Source organism: Epinephelus moara, chromosome 5 (genome assembly GCF_006386435.1).
Source record: "Epinephelus moara isolate mb chromosome 5, YSFRI_EMoa_1.0, whole genome shotgun sequence".
NCBI lineage: Eukaryota > Metazoa > Chordata > Actinopteri > Perciformes > Serranidae > Epinephelus > Epinephelus moara.
Genome location: NC_065510.1, coordinates 20277141 through 20301710, shown reverse-complemented (window position 1 = coordinate 20301710; position 24570 = coordinate 20277141). Strand labels below are relative to the sequence as shown.

General features: G+C 44.9%; 1 protein-coding gene across 3 annotated transcripts in view; it reads left to right on the top strand.

Annotated features, from left to right (window-relative positions):
• bnc2 (basonuclin 2) overlaps nucleotides 1–24570 on the top strand; it is a 189788-nt gene that overhangs the window by 103731 nt on the left and 61487 nt on the right. The window lies entirely within an intron of this gene.

Here is a 24570-nt window from a genome sequence, read left to right as displayed (position 1 = left end):
TTTCTTTCCTTCCTTTTTTTTTCTGTATTTTACAATTTCGCTCTCTTAACTTCTCCTCCTCCTCACACTCTTTCTCTCCCTCCTTGTTGCTTCACTCGACTCAAAGGCTGATTTTTACTCTCTTTCTGCTCCACTTTCTTGTCTCCTCTCTCTGTGTGTGATTGACTCGCTCCTTTACGACACACCTTTTTTCTTGGTCACAAGTGCTCCTTCAAGCAGCTTTGCTCTCCTTGGTTGTCCTGGCAAATGCCTGTTTCTATTTTCCCCCTCTTCTGTCTCCAGCTGGAAGGTTTCACCTAAAAAGAACAGTTGGTTTTTCTCTCCTTCTTCTTGTGGCCCACACAATACTGCCAGCCAAAACTGTTATGTCCCTGACTTAGAGACTGGGAGGGAAGTGGTGTGTGTGTGTGTGTGTGTGTGTGTGTGTGTGTGTGTGTGTGTGTGTGGCTGGGGATTGGTATTTAATAGCCAGACATACAGAAGAACTAATATCCAGAGCAGCAGTAGCCTGCACATTGTAAGGCCACACACAGTGACAAGGTCCTGCTCAGCTCACTGTATTTAAAACTCACCCAACTCCTGTAGTGCAAAGCAATGGCTTATACATCTACAAGCGAACCGCAGTGAATTCCACTGGTGTAAATGTCATTTAACAACAAATGAGTGCTTCTGGAAACTGAGCGGCGTACAGCAAGGGTCACTGGTCCCTCTGTCTGCTGAGTATGTAGTGGTGTGTTGTACTTGGGCTTATGAGTTGGACAGACTGTCTGGCTTTCTGAGTCCGAGTCAAGGCCCCAAGCCAAGAGGTGCAGATTTGTTAGTGTCTGCTCCATTATCACCCATCACTCTCACGGTTTGTTGTATGTGTGTGAGTGCGTGAGGGGAAGAGAGGGAAAGAGAGAGGAGAGAGACTGTCCCCCTCGTTCTTGCTTGCTGTGGTCCAGCCCAAACAGTTACCATCTGGTGACCAGTGACTGACCCTTTTCTTGTCTCTCTCCCGCTCACACACACATAGACATATACATACACTCACACACACACACACACACATGCACAGTGCCGAACTGCATCCAAGTGATGAGTGAGTGACCACTCGACACCCCCACCCTCCTCCCCTGCTGAGTGTCCGTCTCTGCCAGACCTCCCAGGTCCCTCCCCTCACTGCACACGATTGGTCGATGAAAGGTTGATGGGCGACCGATCTGTCCACAGCACCAATAAAATGCTCAATAAAGCACCGATCCCGGCCCCTGACAGGGCTAATAGAAAAACACCTAAGAGGAAAAAGCACCTAAACACACATACAGTGCACACACACACACACACACACACACACACATACACACAAAATCATGGCCCAAAATAAGCACATATCTCCTCGCTGGTTTAAACCACATTGCTGTTTTTTAGCTGTTTGCTTTTCTTGTGCTTGCTTGATTTAGTCAGGCCCCCTTGTGCTACGGTCCCAGTGATATCTGGCGGTTTTATTTTATTTTATTGTAATCTTAATATATATTTGTTCTATTTTAAGTCTAAAATGCTAAAATGGCTCATAAAAAATGAATTGGCAAACATTTTGATAACGGGTTAATTGTTTTAAAAGGAAAAATGCCGAATAAACAAAGTCTGTGTCGTCATAGTATTTGGATTCTGGATGGTTGGTAAGACAAAATAAGAGACTTTTTTTTTATTATTTTTTTTACATCAATCCATTAATTGCTAAATTGATAAAGTAATTGCCAGGTTATAAAATACTGATAACAGAAAATAATTGCTAGTTGCAGCCCTAGTCCACATATCTAATACAGCAGCCTTTAAAACACAAACTTGGAATAGGAAGTATGTTTGGTCGACAGGAAAGACCTGTCATTGTTTTTGTGTCTAGTGAGGCGCAACAAGAGAAACAAGGGTGTGTGTGTCTACACTGCCTGGGTGACAGAGATGTGAGCACCAAGGTCAGAGGCAGAGAAGAAGTGACACATGCATCACAGGGTTGTGACATGCCAGGGTCACGACAAAGGGTCACGCTGGCTGGCACACACTCATCTCCTTTAGCTCGTTTCTTGGTGTGTGTGTGTGTGTGTGTGTGTGTGTGTACGAGTGTGTTTTTGTGTGTGAAAGTGTGTCAAGGAGTGACCGTCCCTTCAAAGGAAATGGGAAGTAGAAGCAAACTCAACCTTTGCTTCTTCTGGGTGGGGTAGTCAGGGGAACAAGGACTGAGCGGAGAGCGGGTCACAGGCAGGGCCTAATGGTAGTGTGATGTTGTGACTAGAGCTCTCCCTTCAGGTTAAATGCAGGGAGGGGACAGAGAGAACGAGAGAGAGAGGGAAAGAAGGAGGAAGTGGGGTGTGTTGGGAAAGAGACAGAGCGGCGCGGAGAAACGGAGTGAAAGCGCAAGTGCCGCATCTCAGCAAGAAAAACACTTAAAGTGAGGGATAGTGAGCGGGGATGGGGGGACGCAGCCAAGGGACTGAAGGAAGGAGGAGGGAGGGAGGAAGGGAGGGGGGGGGAGCGAGCGGGCGTGCGTCCCTCGCCTGAGGCTGATGCATTGTGACAGTCACTTAGAAGGATTTCACTTCCCCTAAACTGTGGCTTGCAGGAAGAAGCACCATAAGTTGGGACAATTATGGGCTGAAGGAGATATGACAGGACACATGCAGAGTGAGCCGCAGAGGGAGGGAGGAAGTGAAGCAAGGGGGGTGTTAAGCAAAGACTGTGTGTGTATGTGTGTGTACACTCTGGAGAACACAATCATATCATCTGCTTGCATTTGAAAGATTGGTCTGTATATGTACAGTACATATGCTGTCCAAATACTGTGCGTGTGAGTGTGTGTGTGCTCGCCTGTGGGGGCCAGGGAGGGGTTGTTGCTCGGTGCACGGCATGTCAAGGAGGGCCGGCGTCTCACTCCTCTTGGTACCGTATGTTACCACTCTGCCTCCCTCATTCCTTCGCCTCATGTCTGTAACTTAACCTGGTGACGGAGGGTAGGAGGGAGAGGAAGAATGAAAAAAAATACAAGAATTTGGATTTAAATGCTGCCAAGAAAACATGCCCTATTTTTTTTTCTGTTCCTTGGTTGATTTGATTCCTTCCTGTGATTTTTCCGTTTTGCATGTTAATAGTTCGGTCTTTTGTGTCATAGCCCTGATAAGTGTCCTGAAAGTTCTTTTTCGCTACAGTACATTGTATTACCCCCGTGCTGCGAGCTCTGCCAAGAATGTCACTGTAATTTGAGTGTAAGTGGATTCCAAGAAATACACTTTTCCTGTTTCATTGAGTCGTTTTGCTTTCAGCGCTATTATGTCCTTCGTGCGAGTGAGGTGCTGGTGAAATTGTCTCTCGGTTTTTCTCTGGCTTGTGTCTTTCCGCATGGCACCTACAGTTACAGTTCACCTACAGTTCTCTTAATTCTCTTTCCATTCCCGGCTGTGTGTGTGCGCGCAGCACGATAAATAATGACGACAGCAAAAAGAGCTTTCATTTTGAAAAATATACTACACTTGACCGCTCTGTGATACCATCTATTCAAAATAAACAGATAGATGTGCCTCTTTCCCCCTGTCTTTGGCTCTATCTTCCCTCTGGAGTTTTTTTATGTTCCCTAAATGTTTTTAGTTCCCTGCATGTTTAACAGACAGTCACAATCAGTAAGGCTAAATTAAATCTACCAGACACTGAGAACTTTACATGCCTTCCTACTGGCATTTCAAGTATTTAGGATCACAGGTAGGTCACTTTATCTTTGGCATTTGTCCACTTTAGCAGGTAATTTTGATTTATAATTGATAGCTAAAACAGCACTTGAATTCACATAGTAACCATCCACAGTGTTGGTCGCCACTTGCATCTGCAAGACATTTGATTTTTTAAGACTTGGATGAAAATATTTTGAAGATGATTCCTACTGCAGCCGCATAGACACAGTTTTCCCTGAAGTGATGTGTAAACTAAGCTTTAGTCCTCCATCCTCGCCACATTCCCTCCCTGCTCCGCTCCCTCCTCATCAGTATGGCAGTTGTGTTTGCTGAGCTGGCTTTTGATAGACTTTCGTTTGGTTTGGTCATCTGAGATTTGGTATTAGCTCTCCCCTCTCTCTTCTTTCCCCTCTCTTTCCCTCCCTCCCCGCCTCTCTCCTGTGGGTTTTATTCAGATGCACCTCCAGACTGTGCTGTGTGAGGGAGTGACGGAGGGATAGATGGAGGAGAAGGAAGGTGGGAGGGGCACACTGGGACAGAGGTTGAGGGGTATTAGACCCCTGAACACAGCTGGGACCCCCACTATCAAAGAGATGGTAATGACCGTCTGCTAGCATTAGAGAAGCTGGGATGAAAGAATGGCCAACAAACCCACTGAGAGAGGAGAGTTTGGCACTGTGTCGAGCCTGAGCACGTAATCGCCGCTGCCACCTCTGCCTGTCGTGTCCAAGGGACTAATGAGCGAGAACAAATGTTGACAGATTTTTATTTTGCAATTTAATAGTAAAAGGTCAAGAATGAGATGAAAGCAGGTTAGGGGAGAGTCATAATTAGCAAAAATATGCATTCACAGAAATCAGCAGCTCAAACCCCAACACAGTTTCTTGAGTAATGTTCTGACCAATTAAAGCACTTTGTCAAAGTGCATCCTCCTCATTCATTTCAATGACAGCAATGCCAGACTCAACTTATTACACAGCTTCATCCTGTGCGGCCAATCAAATATCGTCAGTGTGCGGGACAGCAGATAGACCTACTGTCACAGTGACAAGCCTTCAAAGCAAAAGTCTCACTTCCTGTATTGCATTTCATTTTCTCACCCATAGCAACATGTCCACATCACCACAGTGCCTTGCCCTTTTTTAACACTGTGCTATTTTTGGTCTGAACGCCTCCTAAGAACTTTCTTGAGCAAACAAAGAGGCGGTAGAAGATCCCAGAAGTTGTGCAAGTAGTTATGTTTATGTTTAATCACAGCAGCGTGGACCCACCCCTGCTTAGCTGAAGCAACGGCCTGACTGTTATTAGCCTATAGGTAAAAAAGAAGGACTGCTTCCCACTCCTTAGTGCCTATTACCCATACCCCCTTGCAGCAGTCACTAACGTTGACAGGGGTCAAGAAGGGTCATGAGCTAAGCACCCCATCGGCTATAGAGTCAATAAAGGACTCATGTCTGTCCACAATGGCCCTTATAGTGATCTATTTAAGTGAAAAAGCAATGTGCATTTGTATGTTGGTGGTGTTTGAGCAGAGATCACCAGTCAGCAGATTATGATCCAGGTTGTGACTTGCTGGAGCTTCTCCCAGGTACATTAAGATCTCTCCACTAAAAAAATTGTTTACAAAGGTGCAACCATGGACTGAGGAGCACACATTTTTCTGGCCCCAAGTCCATTTTTACCACTGGTAGCTGCAGCTCTCCATCCAGTCCACGCAGGCTTAAATAATTGATCTCCCCTTGCTCCCGCTCGATGTTGCACTCTCTCTCCATGTCGCTCTCCGTTGCTCCCTCCCTTTTCGCCCCCCATTCCTCTTAGCACTTGCTTCATTTGTTTGCTTTGAGGAGCTAAATCTTGTTTGCGCGTATTAATAAGTCAAGGCGGATTATCCCCCCCTCCTCGCCAAAGCCCCCGTAGCGTCCTAGCCCTCGCTGCTTACACTGTATTTGCGGCCGGGTGGCTCTGTTTGCAGAATGCCCCCCCACCCCATACCAGAGAGGCCTAGTGCGCTAGGCTAATTAGATTAATTCCGATGCCTGTAATGATTGCTCGCCATCTATTTTTAATGACTGGTGCATATCAAAGAGTAGTAAAGCATGCTACCAGTGAAGCCTGCTCACACTCCCCCAGTGTGTCAGGCACTATAGGGGGCACTGGCTTAGTGTTAGAGTGTTAGCATATTGCCATTGTGTGTCTATGTGTGTGTGTGTGTGTGTGTGTACAATTGTGTCACTGCAGGCTAAGAAGGAACATGTGCTCAGCTTGGCCTCTGCCTGGCCTCTTCAAAAAAAAAAAAAGAACACAAATAAATAAATTAGCATCCACTAGATGACACATTTTTTTGTGGTTGTGATATACATGCTTCCAGCTGTTGTCGTCTCCGGGGGCTGCTCATACACGTTTCTTTTTTTTAAAATTTTATTTTGAAGGGACTGGAAAATAAAATAGACAGCTGAGGTTAGGACATGCAGTAAAAGAGACGCAGAACTAATTTAAAATCTGTTTAAAGTAAACAGTGTGAGTATTACCTTTTGTTGTTTGCTCTATTACTTCCATCCAATGTTTTCTATTCTCTTTCAAAACACATCCTGTTATCCCCGCTCCCTCTCCCTTGTAGTAAATCAAAAAGTAAACCCTCCTCACAGTGTGTCATTAAGCATTAAGCCACGGCTTACACCTTGCCATCCCTGAGCAAGTGTGTTCATCACCCCTCTTTATGCATTTGAGATGTTGCTCATCTTTAATAGATAGATCTAAGTCTCTTCCCTCTTTCTTCACCCCTCTGTCTCTTGGCCCTGTAAAAGGGAGTATAAATATTTGAGAGGAAAGCAGTTCAAAAGTGGGGAAAAAGGGGCGTTTAGCGAAGCCATTTGGAAACACAAATCTGAAATGAGAGACTGTGAGGAGTAAAGGAGGGATGACAGGAAGGGCGCGAGAAACAGAAGTCATTCAGAACAAACCCCTCATATACATCTCTCTGGCTCTCCTGATTTTCTTCTTCTGATCCTCTCTCTCTCATGCTGAATAAATACGTGCAACTTACAACACACACACACACACACACACACTGGGTAGATTTCCATAAAATATTAAAGAAGGTGTTTCCTGTAATTATAGCACTGTTTGCCTCTGCCTCAAAGCCTGATCTGTAATTAAACAGGATTGCACACGCATATGCCAAAGTAAAGCACGCACAAACACACCTCCACGCCCCCAGACACACACACACACACACACACACACACACACACACTGAGCGAGGTGCAGATTTGTGAGTAGATCGCTGTAATTCATACTCTCATAACACAAGCTCAAATTTGTACACACACACTCAATGGACTCATTCATAGACAAGTCCTCATACACATCAAGGCTTGAGCAAACACACACCTTCCACTTCCTCACACACACACACACACACACACACATATATAGACCCATCTTTACCTCATTCCCACAAGGAAAAAAAAAGAGGAGTCTGTAATATGCTATCTTTCCCAGACACCCTATTGTGATGTTATCTCCATAACTATCCATATATTGATCCACCTCCCTCCTTCCTCCTCTTTAATTCTCTCTCCATCTGCCCCCCTCTCTCCCACCCTTCACCCGCCCAGCCCTTATCTAATCTGGCTATGCCACTAATGGCAGCCATTCCCAGCCATGAACAAGTGCCATAATGTGCTCTGGTAAGCCGTTATGATGTGAAATGACCCTATTGATTGGCTTGCATCCCCACTGACAAAAAAGAAGTGGCGGCAGTCACTTATTACTGTTAATGAGCTGTGGGATGGGCCCTAAGTGGCACGGCACACGTGCACACTTGCAAATGTGCACACACACACACACACACACACAGACGCAAACACGCGCATGTGCGTACATATGCAGACTTGCGCACTTTGCATAATTGTGGAGGCATTACTCCTACCTGTCTGTGTCCCGCCACATTTCAGCTCGTTAGCGATGGGAGGTCCCACCGTGTGGGCGAGTGACGAGCTTTTAATGGCCGCCACTTGGCATTGTCACGTCGCGTTTTCGATGACTGTTGCATCTGTTTCTATTTTTGCGTCTGTTGTACACACCTGGTGTGTCCGTAATGAACAAAGCAAGAGACTGCCACTTAGTCTGACAAATGATACAAGCTTTTGCTTTTTGAGTAAAGCGTGTTTTAGCACAGAAGCCCAGATGTGAGTTGATGTAGGCTGTGTAATGGGAGCTGAAGCAGCGGTAAGTGCAATGATGGCCAAAACAAAACTGGGAGGTTTGGTTAGACACCAGTGTTTCGGGGCCACAGGCGTAGATCTGACTCCGACATTGTGCCGTGTAGACAGAGGAAGGGTGTGTATGCCAAGCTGCTTTATGAGTGAAGGGAATCTTCTTCTTGCTCATGTGTGTGTACGCACGCGGCTGCCGTGTGTTTTCCAAGCTGGCAGCGCCTCCCGGGGATAATCCATGGGACACATCCAATCAGCCGCAGTGCATGTGCGACACATGTTTTTTTATTCAATCTTCTTGTCTTTTCATCTTCCGCCACCACCAGAACGCTTCCTGCTATTTTCTTCCCAGCTCGGGACAAACGAATAACAGATGTGAGATGTTGGAACGTACCCTCCCCTCCACCTCTCCCCTTCCCCTCCTCCTGTGCTGTGACTAGTCTGCGACAACCTTTGCACTCTCACTCTCTCCTCTCTCCCTCATTCCCGCTCTTTTGTTTCCCTGAAGCCTGACCATCCCTCGTCCGCTATGTGGGGACATGAAGCTGCGCCCATCTCCCACCCGCTCCCACTGGATGACTCTGCGTCTTATTCTGAGACTGTTTGCCTCTTTTGTGTCTGGTGTGTGTGACTCGGATAATTTTAGTGTTCACATGTGTAGACGGGTCTTGTTCCTCGGGGTCCCCTCATCTACGCAGTGAATCACAGTGATTTAATTTACGGGAATGACAAGTCAGCATGGATTCGAAGAATAACTGTGTCATACAGTTGCTTTTACATTTCATTGAGACACATCATTAATTCCGTGGCACTCAGGAGGGGAACAGCCACAGGAAATTCTGTGGAATGGAAAGCACTTTGGAGGAGAGTTGATGTCACCTTGAAATTAAATGTCATTATGTTTTTCTAAATAGTTGACTAACAGCTCAGAGACAGAAACATTCGAAAGCAAGAGGTTTGTCACTGAAGTATTAAAGAGATCTTGCGGCTACAGTGGGATTTTCTGCTATATGGCACATACAGCGCGCGTTCTCTTCCCATACAAATCAATCAAGAACTTTAGTAATTAAACTATAATTCAATACATTTGCTTATTTATTAGATCCTCAAACGAATAAATCAATGGCGTATCAATGTTGCATACTTGAAAAGATTTATTTATGCAAGGCTGCGGCTGGAACAGAGGATATAGTGGGGTGTCTGGGAAGAGTCAATATTTTCATATGTAAGCCTGTGAAATTAATGACCTAATATCTGCAATGAGAAAGCTCGTTTTAAAGGCATAATCCTCACCCTGTTTCTTGGGAAGACAAGAGCAACTGAATCAATGAAGGTTTAGACTCTGGGAAATTAATACAGCATACACACACATGTATGGACTCGCACACACAAACACACACGCAGTTTTTTTCTATCTAGTTTGCCAGCTGCGCTGTAAGAGGGAGTGTACTTTTATTCTATCATACAAAGTGACATCCTGTGACAATATGAAATTGGTATTAATGTTCTCTTATTTAAGGTGAAAGGAACTGATTAAATGAAATAATACCTACAGTCTTATTTCTGTGTGGAACAAAAAGCAGTGCATGACATTTGGCAGTTCTTTAAAGTAGCAATCAGTTACTGTATTAAATCCAAAGGCCAACTTCGAGGGGAAACTGTACCTGCACTTTACATAGTGAAAACACATGTCGAAGGAGTGATTTCTAATTTTACTTTAATATGCTCCAGTTCACAAACTGTACACTCTGAGAATTCAGATTGTGCAGCCGACCTTTCTTCTTTTAGTTCTGAGGGCTCATTTATTTTTGGGTTGTGCAACTGGTGCGTATGTTACCAAGCTGATTGGCTACAATGCCAGGAAAGACAAAGGCTTTTTTGAATTCGCCAAAGAGCGGTAGTTTCCTGCACACGCACGCACGCATAGACACGCTCACTCATTTTGAATTAAAATGTCATTACTTAGCTGGAACGCAGGAGCTCAACAAGACAGAGGAGATGGGGAAAGGGAGAAAAAGAGAGACCAAAATGGTACTTAATTCTTTTCATTATCCAAATGAATGAAAATCACATCAATGCATCAAGACAAGGCCGTGCATCTGTCTCAAAATTAACTCACCAATTATGTGAGGAAGCTAATGAAGGCAGGGGCTCAGTGTGGCGATAGCTCACAGCCGTCAAAAGGCTTTTGATTCCATTTGGAGGAAAGACCTCTGAGGGCAGTCTGGTCCGGTGCCAGCTGACCTTCTTTATCTGACCTCTGACCGCCGTAGTGGCTCGGGAACCGGGCTGATAGCTGATTTGTTGGCTCGCCTGATAGCCAGGAGAAAGACAGAAAGAGAGAGAGAGAGTGTGTTTGTGTGTGTTCTTTGAATTTTAGTTTTCACTGAACTTCTCAGCACTTGTTGTAGATATTCATGACAATTACTTGCTGGTTGGATGACTTGTTAACAGTGTTGCCGCCTTGCAGCACACTGACCCTGCACTCAAGCGATGCGAGTGCCAACACTGTGTCTCTACACCGTGTTTTAGCATCCATAGGAGGCCGCAGCGGCCGAGGAAAATAGGAAGAATAGGATGGTAGGGGGCATGTAGAGGACAATCATTAGACTGCACAGAAGGAGGGATGAGGAGAGGCGGCTGGGTGTGAGAGGATGAGAGCGGGAAGCTCAGCGGTCCCCGAGCATCTGGCAACGCGTCGCGGGGAGCCACGGTCCCTGTCATTAATAGTGATGAAATCATTTAAGCCATCAGGACTAAACGAGCCAGTTAAGAGACACTCAGCGCTATACTTGTGTCTCGAGACGGAGAGGCATCGCCTGTGTGCGCTGCTGGCATTGACATACAGAGAGGGAAAATAGATGTGTGTGTGTGGAAGCTGAGAGAGTGTAGAAAGTGCATTATTATGATGTGGGTTTTGTTTTATTTTTACTGAGCCACCTTTATAATGAACCCAAATGAACCCCTGCTTTTTTTAAAGGATAACTATCAAAATATTTTTTTTATTTTTAACTTTAAATAAAGTTTTGAATTTGAATTAGTTCATTACAGAATCTAAATTAATTAATATGTCTGTATTTTCTGTGTTATTTTGAAATGAACATTTTATAAAATGCAGTTTCTCAGCATCAGATATAGCCATATGTTGCACACTACATAAGCTATAAATTTAAGTTCACTGTTGTGGCAACATCTGGTCACCAGGAAAGGCAATACACAGCAGGCAATAACAGACAGCTACAGTAATTGTAACAGCAGAAGAAGACGAAGAAAAGCGTACATGCGAAGAAGTGATAATAACTTACACAGTTCAAACTCAACAATCACTAAAGTTTTAATTCAAAACACATTATTTACATATATTTGGTTCACGCCACATCTCCTAAACCTTGTGTTGTGGTGTGTTTTCTGCTTAAACACTGAGTATGTTGGTTAAATGGAGACCCATTGTGTTGACATGAGGACCACAGGGCTGAAAAACATTATGAGCTCACCACTAAATGAGTAGAACATTAAATGTGGTCCTTTTTATATCAAGTTCCAGCCTCAGCAGCAGCTCTGCTGAAACAGTTTGAACAACAAACAGGTCAATTATCTAGTCCGAGCACTACCTGTACATTAACTCCATGTTCTCCACTCTGTGTGCATTATGCCAGGAAATACTTGATTTCTGTCACCCCCGTGAGAGGAACATAAACTGTGTATGTGTCTGTATGATAAAAGTTGGTGGAATCAGGCAACAAACTATATAACTGGTGTGCCACAATTTACAAGAGATGTGCCATCATTAGAGCCGTAGCGAGTGGAGGACTAAACCACTGGCTAAATCTGCCATGAAATACTAGACTGCTGCAATAAAACCTGAGCATCTGCACCAAACTGGAAACAGATGAACCCTGTCAAGGATACATTGTGCTTTTTTCCCCCTCCTTGTTTCCTACGAGGCTGCGGGTCTTCTCTGGATGAGCGGTGAGAATAGCGATTTTGTGCATAATTACGTGTGTTGACGTGCGCGCACAGTACGCAGCATGTGCCGATCGCGTGTGTGTGAGAGTGTGCACACTGGTGTACTCTTGTCGGCCTTTGTGTGTATCATGTTATGGCCTACACAAGTACTGAGGCCACAAAGGAAATCCATTGCCAACAACAGCACAGCTACTGGCAAGGAGCCATACCACCCCAGAGGCTTATGGGATAGGGTTTACAACCAGAGACGAAGTGTAGGAGGGTGAAATCTGTAAGGGTCACCCTGTGTTGAACACTATATAGTGTCCAGTTATTCCTCAGAAAACTGTCAAATGCCTTCCTAGAATTCCATATTTCTCACATTTCTCAATAATGATCTTGTACATGTGGAGATAAAAAGCAACACTCCGCCTATAGGCCGCTCCGCACCCGATGAACAAATCAGGCTATTAATACCAAGTATTACACTGATGTAGAGCAGAGTACCGGAGATTTATAGACTACATTAGGAGTCAGACGAGAACATTACGGCGCTTATTGTGAATTAGGGCATGGGCTCTCTGCCTTGTTTGCTCCTGGGGAGAGGTCGTGATATCCTGTTACTTCCTCAAACCCCTCACTCAGAGGGGACAAGTGTGTTTTTTCCATCTCAGTCCCAGACAACTTATTTCCAGGCTTTTCGTTATATAATGATATTTGATCGCTGGATGGCCATGCTGGATGGCTGGTTACACTATACAGATGTACGATGGTGATTGGTTTATTAGCCATATAAACATAATGATGTGGTCTGCTACTAAAGTAACTGCGAGATGGCTGGGTTGTGCCTCTTTCTTATTCTCCTGGTGGCTCAGTTAGATGATGTGTTATGTTTGTGGTAATTCATCTGAGTCAGTGTTAATAGCGAACATACATTTTTTAATGGCATAATGTAGAATTTGAACCCGCAGCCAGAAACCGCCACGCTCACCACTAAGCTAGCCTCATTCCCTCTCCTTTGTCTTGTCATCCTTCTCTCCAGTGAGCATCAGCGCTGCCTTTCGTCAGCGGCGGTGCCGTCTATTGACAGAGCAGTACATTCTAGACATATCTAGGGGATTAAGTTGCAAATTTAAGCAATGGGAAAATCAATGGGTTCCTCTTTTAATTCATGAGAAAGGCTGTCACTGTGAAAAAACAGCAGGGAGATGTGGCTGTTTAGATCACATTCATCCAGGGAGAAGCAGAGATGGAGGAGGAGAGAGTGAGGACAGCTTCCTTTAAATCTCTCCATCAAATGGGGGGAAAGGCGGATGGTGGCTTGCCAGAGATAAAAACCACTAGAGAAAAAATAGATCCTTTGTTTCCACCTTTATCAGCGTTCTGTGCTGCCATTTGTTTGGCTGGTCTTTCACAGACGAATTGCTGAATATTTGAATGTGATAGAGCTTTCATTTTTCTTTATCAGAAATGAGTGTACTCTGGTTTGGGAGCAGGAGTTTTGTTTCTTGTCTTTTAAGTCTGTGTAGAAACACTCGTAGTCAGCAGTGTTGGGAGAGGCTGCCGCAAAGGTTTTAAGTACTACCTGGCCTCTCAGCCAATAAAAACAGGTATCTGCCTGCACAGATGTATACTTTCTCTCTTGCCAGAGAATTTTTTTTTTCACATAAAGCTGAGAGGTCACCCAGCCCTTTTGTTTTCATCCGCAGAGAAACTTCATTTGTTTAAACTCTTGCCACCAGAAAGGAGTACAATTGTATGAGAGGTGATAGAAGAGAGAAAAATCTACCTTGCCACGGTTGTAGAAAAATGTTGTTTTTTCTCAAACACAAGTCACCTAATTCCTGAACATTAGACGTTTCTGGCAAACATTCAGTAAAGTCATCAGATCCCTGTGTTTTATGACTCCTCTAAACAAGTCGCGTTCATCCCCAGGTTACACTCTGGTGCTGTGTATCCCCTGCTGACTTCAGGGAATTTGATTTTTTTTTAATGAACAGCTCAATATCTAATTCATTAAAGTGGCTGTTTTATTTGATGCATTTTCCTTACTCCAGCTGAATCAAGGGAGCAAGCCAGGGGATGAAGGGAGATGGCCCTGTTGATGGACGTCCAGTTGCACACACAAAGTGTGCCGGGTGTGTGCCTGCATGTGTCCCTCGGAGAGACTCGGGGGGCTCCGGTCGATTGTGGCTCCTCTCCACGGGGGCTGAGAGCAGGAGTTTTACTCTGTTTGACTGCTGAAGGACGGGAGCTGTAATTGGCCTTGCACACACTCTCTCTCTCGTCATTAGAGGCAGGCCAAGAGAGAGGCTTAACAATCGGTGCGGTGCGCTCTGCCAGTGCTTTCTCTTTTTCTCTGAGCGTCTATCTGGCAGTGAAAAAGCATAAGGAGACATGTTAGGCTTCAGTGCTGTATTAAAAATGTCGCCCATGGCTCCTCTTTGTGTGTTGTGACTGGGCAACATGCACATTTACCCTTAACGCCGGTAAGGGGTAGCGATCTAACGGTTTATAGGCCCCTGCTTACACTTCAGATGCTTTTCATTCATTGGCTGGACTGGATGAGAGGAGTTGGGTTTGTGTGTGTGGCAGGAGAAGACCTGTAGATCTGGAATGCTTGATTGTCGATTAATGGGATCATGCAACATTTCTAATCTCCTGTCTCCTAGTTTTTTGATTTTCCAGCTGAATACCTGCACACTGCTTTCCCTCACCACCTCATCTTTGTAGGTCCAGTCTGGGCACGTCACTGTATGTATCCTCTGCTGCTCTATAATTAGCACGTCTCTCATTTAGCAGCTCCTCTGATCACCTGTCTGATCTCTGCACAGATCACACTCTCTGCGCAGACACACTCATCCCTCTCCAACACAAATGCATGGTAGCAACAGATGCAAGAGGCACAGTTTCATCCAGAGGCATGATAGAAACAAGTATTGCATAATATAAAAAACAGGGAATCTGATATACAGCAGGTTGGAGGCCCTGAAGAGAAAAAAAAGTATAGAGAGAAAAGGTGTAGTAAAGTGAAACAGAGGGCCTTGGTGGAAATATGAAGGGGTCAGAATAAGAGTGGAAGGGGCTCCCTGGCGAGGGCCTGGGGGGGCGGCTGGGGATGTGTCAGGTGCCTGAGCCGCGCTCTGCGCTGGGCAGTGTTGTTGTTACACCGAGGGCAGCGCCACAAGTCCGAAAGTATTGATTTCCCGCCTTGTCGAGAGGCAGAGAACTGTCATGTGGAGAGCACTGACCTTGGTACACACACTAAGACAACTATTCCCCCCGGCCCCCCACGGCACAGAGAGGAGAGGAGAGAGGAGCAGATGCAAGACACAGCAGCAGCAGCAGCAGCAGCAAGCAACAAACAACAATGAGCTGCCGAGCCTCCTGTGGGGGGGGGAAGGATGGGGGTGGAGGAGGAGGAGGAAGAAGAAGGAAAGAGGAGGTGAGGAAGAGAGGAAGAAAAGGAGAGGAAAAAGAGAGCTTTCAGAGAAAAAAAAAGAAGGAGCAGGAAGCAGGAGAGAGAGTGAGAGAGGGGAGCTAACAGTCAAAGCCAGGGCCAGTTCCCCTGAGTTGTCAGTGGGCAGCCCAGTGTCTGGTTATCACGCTGTTTGAAATGACAATGGCTTGACTTGTATTTTCCTCCTGAGACCCAACTCAGATCTATAAGCCAGAGGGAGGGGAGGGAAGGAGGGAGGGGTGGGTTGGAAGAGCAGAGAAAAGGAAAGGCTGGTCAGAAAAGGAGACGATAGAAAGACGAGAGGGAGGGAGGAAACAGTGTGAGAAAAAGGGCTGACAAAAAGAAAAGTGAGGGGGGGGGAGAAAGGAGTAAAAGATTGACTCCTTCTGCCTCTGTATCACTGCTGTAGTTGTAGCCTTTGACGTCTACAGAGAGAGACAGAGAGGAAGGAAGAGAAAGAAGGCAGTAGCAGCAGCAGCAGCTCAAGTGAAATGTTTTTCATGTGGAGGCTCCATCAGGATTTGACAACAAAAAGGGCTCGCTGTCACCTGCAGCAACACGGCGGGGCTCATCCCTAGTCACTCTGGAGCGCAGCGCAGAGAGACAGACGGAGAAAACACAGCCTACAAAGAGCTCTCCCCGGGTTAGATCAGGGTGACAGACACTTAAGAGACCCAGCTTTAGTCACACATCTCTCGCCTCAGATCAGGGTGTTTTGCTAACAAGCTCTGCAGCAAGTTCCCTCTCTTATAGCTTCTGAATAAAGGCCACTTTTTTTCTCATGATGAAGAGTTCTGTGTAGAGTTGCGAGGGAGAGCTGTTCACAAAGTCTCTTTTTTTCGGGAATCTCAAAGAAGCGGAGTCCTAATTGAATTAGCTGGCTTATTAGTGTTTGACATTGTAAGCTCGGCTATAAGTAAGGAAGTGGGGGACTTGGGAAGTGGATTTAAAGAGCAGTGTTGGTTTTGGTTCTAATTTTACACTCTCCTGACACACATTATTCCCCTCAGCTGCAGTTAGGCCCAGATATGGTAATGCTAATAATATGTGTGCAAGGGGATTTAAGTGGCTCTCTCACCTCAATTGCCAAGCCTGGGAAACACAGTCGTCCGTAAACCTATGTGGTTAAAGCCCTGTCAACGATGCAGACACGTTGTTTATGTGTAAAGTAAAAATAGGGAAATGGGTGGGATGAAAAAATATTCATAAGCAGCAGAAAGGGTGTCATTAGACCAAAACAGAGAGTTATTGTTCCATTCAAAGATAAGAACAAGCAACTTTCCTCATCCTCCGCCCATCTCTCTGCTCACAATCCTCTTATTTCAACATGTCTTCAAGGGGAAAAAACACACACACTAAGCGCACCTTCGGCCATAATACTGTTTAGTAGCCTTGATGCTGATTTTTGCCTCCTTTAGTCTGCCTTAATTTGGTCGAATCTAATTGCTAATTACACTTGCTTTCATTATCTCCGTGTGTTAAATCCAAGGGCTTTACCAGTATTATCTTTACTCACCGAAAGACAGAAAGAACCTTTGATCAAGATTAACAGCATATACTCTCCTTTGGTCTGTGCAAACACACACACACACAAACACACACACACATACACGCACTGCACAAACTTAATGAATCTGTTTCATCTGTCCTCTTGACTTTCTCTGTGTGTGTTGTCGATATTCACCTCCTCATGCCCCCGAGAGCACAATTTCAAAAAAGTACAACTCCATGCTTTTGGGGATGTATATTAAATAAAAACAAACACTAACATTTATTAATCAAGTTTTCAGTAAAAGCCGTCTATTCTTGAAACATCCTACCTGGTCAGTAAAGTGTTAAAATCACTGGGGCAGTGGTTAACATCTTAATCTTTTGCCTCATGCTGATTGTCAGCTTCCTTTGGGAGCACAAAAGGAACCTTGTGGCTTTTACCACATCACCACGAGGGCTCCAACCGTTTAAAAACACAGAAACACAAACATTGGGCATTTATTGCACCTCCCCAAAAATATGGTGGGACAACTGGCAGCAAACAAACGAATAAATGTAAGCCTCCACAATTAGCCCCTGCTCTCTGTGGATGCATAATGGATCTCGCTACACAAAACAATTACGTGCCACTTGAGATAATGACAGATTGTGCTAAAAGGAGCTACTTTACCCACTTAGTCAGCTCTCTTTGGGGGTATCACGCCGTTTGTGTCTGTGGTGAAAGGGGACATGCCAGCGAGGCCTGCGGGCCCCTCAGCCTCCCTCTGTGCCAGAGGGCGCGATGCCAAGCGAATGCCCTGCCTGACACATGATAAACTTGGGGACAGGTGACCAAAGCGAAGCAGGCCATTCCTTGCATTCCAGACGAGTTTGTGAGTAATGACATGCCAGCAAAGAGTTGACAAGTCACTTTCACCTCTCCTAAATCCAGCAGGAAGAAAAAACAGGTCAACACTCTTGCTGGTGTCAACAGGTATGATGAAACGAGGGAGCATCAAGGTTAGACATATTGACGATGTAATGGCTGCTCTTTTTCTGTCTGTGCTTAGCTCAGAGAGGGCTGCATTGTACTCATTTCCGATGAAATCTGGCGTGTTCTCAGCCGCTATTAAATATAGTGTTGAGTGCAAATGCTAGTGTACACAGCAGCTTCCACGCCAGCGTTTGTGAGTCGTGCAGAAACACATACTGCCGACAAAAATCAAAACAAAGACAACACCAGGTTGAGCTAAAGTTTAAGTGTCGTTGGCTTCAAAGGCTGATTTAGAGGCAGCGACCCCTTTAAAATGTAGAAAATGAGGAAGACAAAAAGTAAAGAGTGACTAAGAGATTGGTGTTTGAGAACATAATCACCTCAGCACACACAACTGCATTTCTTTTCATTTCCATCGTTGTTTGTCTCTGTGTTCATTTTTTTTTTGTGCCCTGGTCTTGTATCTATCCCACGTATTCCCCACTGCCCATGACATACTGGAAATGCCTGGTTAAGTGCTGTTCTGACATTAGCTGAGTGTAGTCACAGCATTTGGCCTGGGGACAAATGCTAGAAAGGCCCTATAAATATGGATGCCACCCACCCCTCCTCTTTCCTCCCGCTCTCCCTGGGCTCCCTGATGAGTTTGCATGTGTCTGTGTGTGCGTCTGTGTGGCACGCCGTTTGCTCTGTCACACCATGTCCCCACTGTTTGTTTACTCACACTGACAGAGATACACTCGCTTGCCGTCGGTGCTCACCACCTACGCCTGCTAACCGAGTGCCAAAGAGCTCGCTAATGCTCCAGCTCCTCCTGTAAATAATGCATCCGCCAATGCCAAGCAGCTAGCTAGCACCGCGGCCCCAGCTGTCTGAACTATTTCATAGGCTGATGAATCTGTTAGCCTGCGCGTCACTCTCAGTTTGCCTGTGCGTGTTAGCGAGTGTCACTGTCACCTGCTGTTACATCGCAGAGCATCACACCCAGAAAGCTCAGTGCTGCATGAAAATGGCCCGAGCCAGGCGTCGTCCTGTGTGCCCACCTCTGCCCCCGGCGCCGTGGCGGCCCAGTGGGTGCCCGGGGCTGCACTGATGCCAGCACGTGCGGAGCTGCAGGGAGGGTCCCCGTGGGGAGGAAGTGGGCCATTAGTACAGTCCTTGCCCCGGCGTTTTACTCCACTTCAGTACACATCACAGAGGGCCGCCCTCTCACTAACTAGCTAACACATGCTAATTAGTCTGGCGACAGAGCCAGTTCCTTCTTGCTTTGGGAGCATATGTGTAGCTCCAGAGCAAAAGCTGGCGAAGGACTGACGCTGCTTCATTAAGTTTTCTTTAATGCACTTCAAATAAATGAGGAATGTAGAACAGGAGCTTAGCAGCCTGAGAAATATGATTGATGGGGCCAAAGTGATTCTTTTAAATACAATTTTATAAGAGCATTATCTTAAAACCGGGGTGGTTAACTGATGACTCACTGCTTCAAATACACATGTTCCGCGACTTTCCTTACCTTCCAGATTAGTGTGGCATGCCGTCTGCTCTCAAACGGACTCGCCTTTTCCTGCAACGTCTTCATTTTCTGGAAACGAGAAACAACCACAGCCTTAATGAAACTTAATGATGATAGTCATAACACAACAATAATCCAGTGGTCTGGAAAACTAATCAATGCGTCTTCGCTCCTTCCCCTAATGACCTGTGAAAACAAAGCAATAAAAAGGCAGCGCGTGTTTATTTTGGCCAAAGCAACAGGCTGATAAGAGCGTCTGGCTGATTAGTGCCGAGCAAAGCCAAGAAGGCCACAAAGATTAGGACACCACACAAAGCGAATGTCACCACACAAGGTAAAGGTGCGTGCGTAAGCATCTCAGAAACTTTCCTCTTGATGGAAAGCTCGTTTTCATTCCATGATCACTCCTCCACAGTCGGCTTGTTCTCCACGTGTTGAGTAAGAATTTCCTGTTTCATGTTCATACACTTCCCTGTTACTGTAACTCTAGTTAGTGGTTGTAGTTTACTCAGTGGTGTGATGATAACACAACTTGTTTCCCTTGTCTTCTGTGTGAAGTGGCTGACCGGCGTAGCTCTCGTTTTAGTACGCCTCTTGTCTTCTGGTCTCAAGGCTGATTCCTCCCAGACTCTGGCCCTTCACCACAAATCATTGTGGTGTGCTGTGTGCAGCGTCAGGACACAAATGTGCCCCAAAATGGTGCAAAAGCACTGTTTCTCAGATTCATCTTTTCCTTTTTTTTTAGCAGGAAATACAAAACCATTTCTGTTTCTTTTTTTTTTTTTTTTAACAAGCTTGTGATTTCCACAGTGTCTTTATGGTATGATGGAAAGTGTTGGTTTGAGTAACTGCTTTTAATTTGTTAAGTACAGATAGGGAGAAGAAGGAAGAATAATATTTTGCTTTCACAGTGTGGAGGGAATTATGCAAAAGAAAAAAAAGGGGGAGGGGGGTCATCCCATGTGTCAGCGGTGCAAACACACTCCTTTTAGCAGTTTTGATCAGCAGTAGTAAAAAATTTTGTCGCCACATATAATCTGCATATTTCCTCCGTATAAGGACCAGTCAGTACACAATTTACATTAGTGGAAATCATGATATGTGCATGTGCCACACAAGAGAAAAAGACCACCTTAACATCGCTCTCTGGGGTCTAAATCAAATATAAGTCATGCATACTGTATTAGAATTAAACTGATCCAACAAGCCCTGTATTAAATGTATTTCTTATTCCCTGGCCAGATCACATGAATACCTAAACACACAACACATTTCACATGACAACATGGGAGATCAGTGTCAGGTGGATTACATGGAATGATGGGGTGATGTGTCTTTTTTTCCTGCTTGCTGGAGAGCCTGGTGTCCTGATTAAAAATTTCAGCTCCACTGCCTTTCTAATTAATTAGCGAGGCCACTCAGAGGAGCGCTGTGGACCAATTAGTCTCTAGCAAGCCGATGATGCCTATCGCTACAGCATCACTGTACAGCTGTCGCTCCCCGCTCCGAGGACGGCTGGGGATGGACCCTCAGGTGCTCGCACAGGTTCAAACAGCAGCGTGCCTGCATGCACACTACATCACATGCATGCATACACACAGCATAGTAATAATAGTAGATAGAGAAGATATATATACAAAATATACACATACAGACATGATCATGAACACAGGGTTGTAAAAATATTTTTAGATGGAGCTCGTCTTTTTATTAAAAAAAGATCATAAACAACAGTACAGTATACTATGTTTTAAGCTCTTGTAATGACTCAGTGAGTCTAAAAGAATCTGTCAGGGGAGTTTGGATGAAGACAGTGATGGAAAAATGGGTTGATTATTGATGAGTCAATCAACAGAAAATTAATCCATGACAATTTAGGTAATTTATCAATTAAAAATACCAAACAATTTCTGGTTACAGTTTTTGAAATCCAACATTTGTGTCCTTTAAATATATTTCAAGACATCACTTGGAGTCCTGTCATATTTGGTTGGGAATCTGACATATTATTATTACTATAAATTCTATTAGAAAAATACTTATTTCCACCAATTATGGGGAGAAAAATCATTGGTTGCAGCAGTTATTTGAGACCGTAATACTACTGCAAATTTCAGTCATTTTGTGACAACTAAAAATGGCACTGCTTTTTAAGGATACTGTAAAGCAATGCAGCTGGAAAACATGAATATGCATCTAAAGGAAACAGTGACTTAAAGAGTTATACGCTACAATACCATGAATTTGCTTCTCCTATTCTAACCCACAGTGGTTGACATTGTTAGCCTCATGGCTTTGAAAGTCAGGACAAAGGCAACGTGAATCCGCATCGCTTTCATCCTGATAGAAGAAGAGCAAAAGCAGATGAAATAAGGTGGACCTGGGTCCATTTCTTAGGTCTTGATGGTGAATTCATCCTGCATGCTGACCACAGGGCTGGGTGGGGAGGTTGGAGGGTGGGGAGGTGTCTGCATTTCTTTGGAGGGGTGGCAGAGTTTGCTGACTTTGTGAGAACGGACTAGTTATAAGACCGAGGAAGCTCATTTCCACTTCAAGGGGTCGTCTGAAACATGGCATCAGCAGGCCTTTCTGTTAGCTCTCGCTTGCTGCGCACTCGCACACACTAATGCATGTGCGCGTGTGCGCACACACACACACCATCTGATCGTCTCACATTCACAGATACCCGTAATGTCTCCCCATCGCCTCCTCTCCCAAAGTCTAATGTTTATTCGTACTTGAGGAAAATGCGCTGATACAGTTTTTCTTCTAGACTGAAAAACAGCCAAAAGCTAAAAAAAAATGTGGAACTTCAAAGCCCCCGATGGTGGTGGTGGGTACACATTAATGAACACATCACACATATCACACACACAAACACACCCATACACAATGTCCTGCAAATAATTCACTGTCTCTTACAAGTTTGATTACAAAATGGAGTGTGGATTGACACGTTTGAGCATAAAATAATGTGTGTGCATGTGTGTGTGGGTGTGTTTGTACAATGCAGACACACACTAACACGAGTCACTTTGCAAGCACAAACAGTCAATACTATAGTGGCTGATTAGTATGAGAAAGGGGAATGAATATTGGAGGAGGGCTCTCAAGAGCCACCCATGAAACATGGAGAGGATGTCAAAGCATTTTGTTCCCATCTCGTTCATTAGATCTAACTCAGGCTAGTGGACGCTCAGTGTTTTTAAGTTCATTCACACACACACACACACACACACACACAAAGACAAAAAAACAACAGTGTTGGAAACAGTTGTAGTTATTAGATCGGCGTGTCTGACATTTTGTCGACATAAGTAATTAATTTAGCCTTTCTATTGGGAAAGTCCAAAGAGCCCAATTAACATGGCTAATATTGCTGCATCGTGTAAAAACATCATTTTTTTTAATACAGAGGGAATATTCAAATGACTTGCCTTCATTATTCAAATGTATAAGCAAAGTCATCACTGGGGAAAGAGACGAGATGGGATTCACACTCGCAGGAACAAGAAAATGATAATCAATCTTTTATTTCTGCAAAGCAATCAAATAAACAGCATATGCGATTTTGCTTTATCTCGGTTTTTATTTGTGTCATCTGAAATCTGAGGGTTTCCTATGTGTGCCCTCGTTATTTTTCACTGGAAATTTAGCTGCTTTTTTTGTATATATTGACTAAGTGCCATGTTGCAGTGGTAACTGTTAATTATTTAATTTGAAAAATAACAGATTTGATTATCTTGACAGCGTATTTGCATGAGCCCAGAGGCAGTTCGGTATTTAAATGAAATTATACAGTAAGTCGAGGCTTTAGAGAAAGAGGATTTTTGACTTTTACAGTTGGTCCGGTACACATGCTCAGACGAGAAGCCAGGCCAAGACTCGCTCAGTTGCCAAATCCCACGGCTTTGTAAGCAGCACGCTGCAGAAATGGAATCAGACAAATAATATTCCTAATTTAGAGAGTGAAAATGTAAAAGGTCAGTGGCGGGAGTGAGGGACGTTTTGTGGTTTATTTGAATCTGTTTTTATAGATTGCTATTGTGGTACTGTGTTTTCTATTTTCACGGCTCGTTCGGGTATTTGTTTTCTAGCGAGCTCAGGGGCCCCACGACTGCAAGGCCCGGGCTCTTGGCTCTACTCTCCCACTCGTATAGCTATAACAAAGTCAATATTACAAAGAGGTAACACATGTCGAGGTATGCTTCAGGCCTGCCCTGGTGCTGTGATCCTGGATTGGGACACACACTGAAACACACAGACACACACACATGTACTGTGTAAAAGAATGCATGCCTTCAATAGTAGGCTGCCTACCTCCATGAAGAAAAATGTATGCCACTTATTTTTTCGTCGCTCTGCAAATTTGTTCTCTGGTTGAAGCTGGTATTTCGGCTTTCACACATGTGAAATTGTTCATGTGTGTGTGTGTGTGGGGGAGTGTGTGTGAACCTCTCTTCCTACACAGTGTTATGTGTGTGCGCAAAGTACTTGTTGGTGTCTGCGCGTTCACATAAATTTTGTGTGTGTGTGTGTGAGGGCCAGTTTGTTTTGTTTTTCCCTTACTTCAGCACATCTGAGAGAGCTTTTCTGGAACTCCTGAGCCCTGTCCAAACAAAGATGGCCGAATGTGAGGGATGGAGGGGAGGTGGATCAGGGCGTGCATGCGTGCTTGTGTCTATGTGTGTGTGTTTGTGATTTTTCAAGTAAGCTGGGACCAGAAGGGCCTTGCAAAAAAAAAAAAGGAGAGGAGGGAGAGAAAACCGAGCCCCTGAGAAAGGCAGCTGGAAACACGGAGACTTGTGGTCTTTCTCCCCCTCATCCCCCTCTTCTCTCTCCCTGGTCCAGCTGCACTCAGATGTGTCTGCCTGGTCCCCCCCACCCTCCGACTCCTCCAACAACCCACCCACCCACTCCTGCGCTCCCAAGCTCAATGCCACTGCCAAGGAGGGAGAGAAAGAGGGAGAGTGAGGGAGAGTGTCGCAGCTGGTAATACTTACTGGCCATTTTACCGCGGTAAAGGCATGAGATTCATTAGGCCAGGGCCCGCGTGTTTTGCGCTGAGTACCGGCCGTGTTATTGTTAGGATGTGGTAAAATTATAAATATGGAGGGGTGAGGGGGATTTGGGGGTGCAGGAATCTAAGTGGAAGGGTTGGAGAGGAGCGAGGTGGTGTTGGTGGGGAGGGGGGGAGAAGGAAGAGGAGAAACATGCCACTCATTAACTCCTCTGCCACAGTCTTGTTTCTCATGATTGGGTGGCAATAAAAA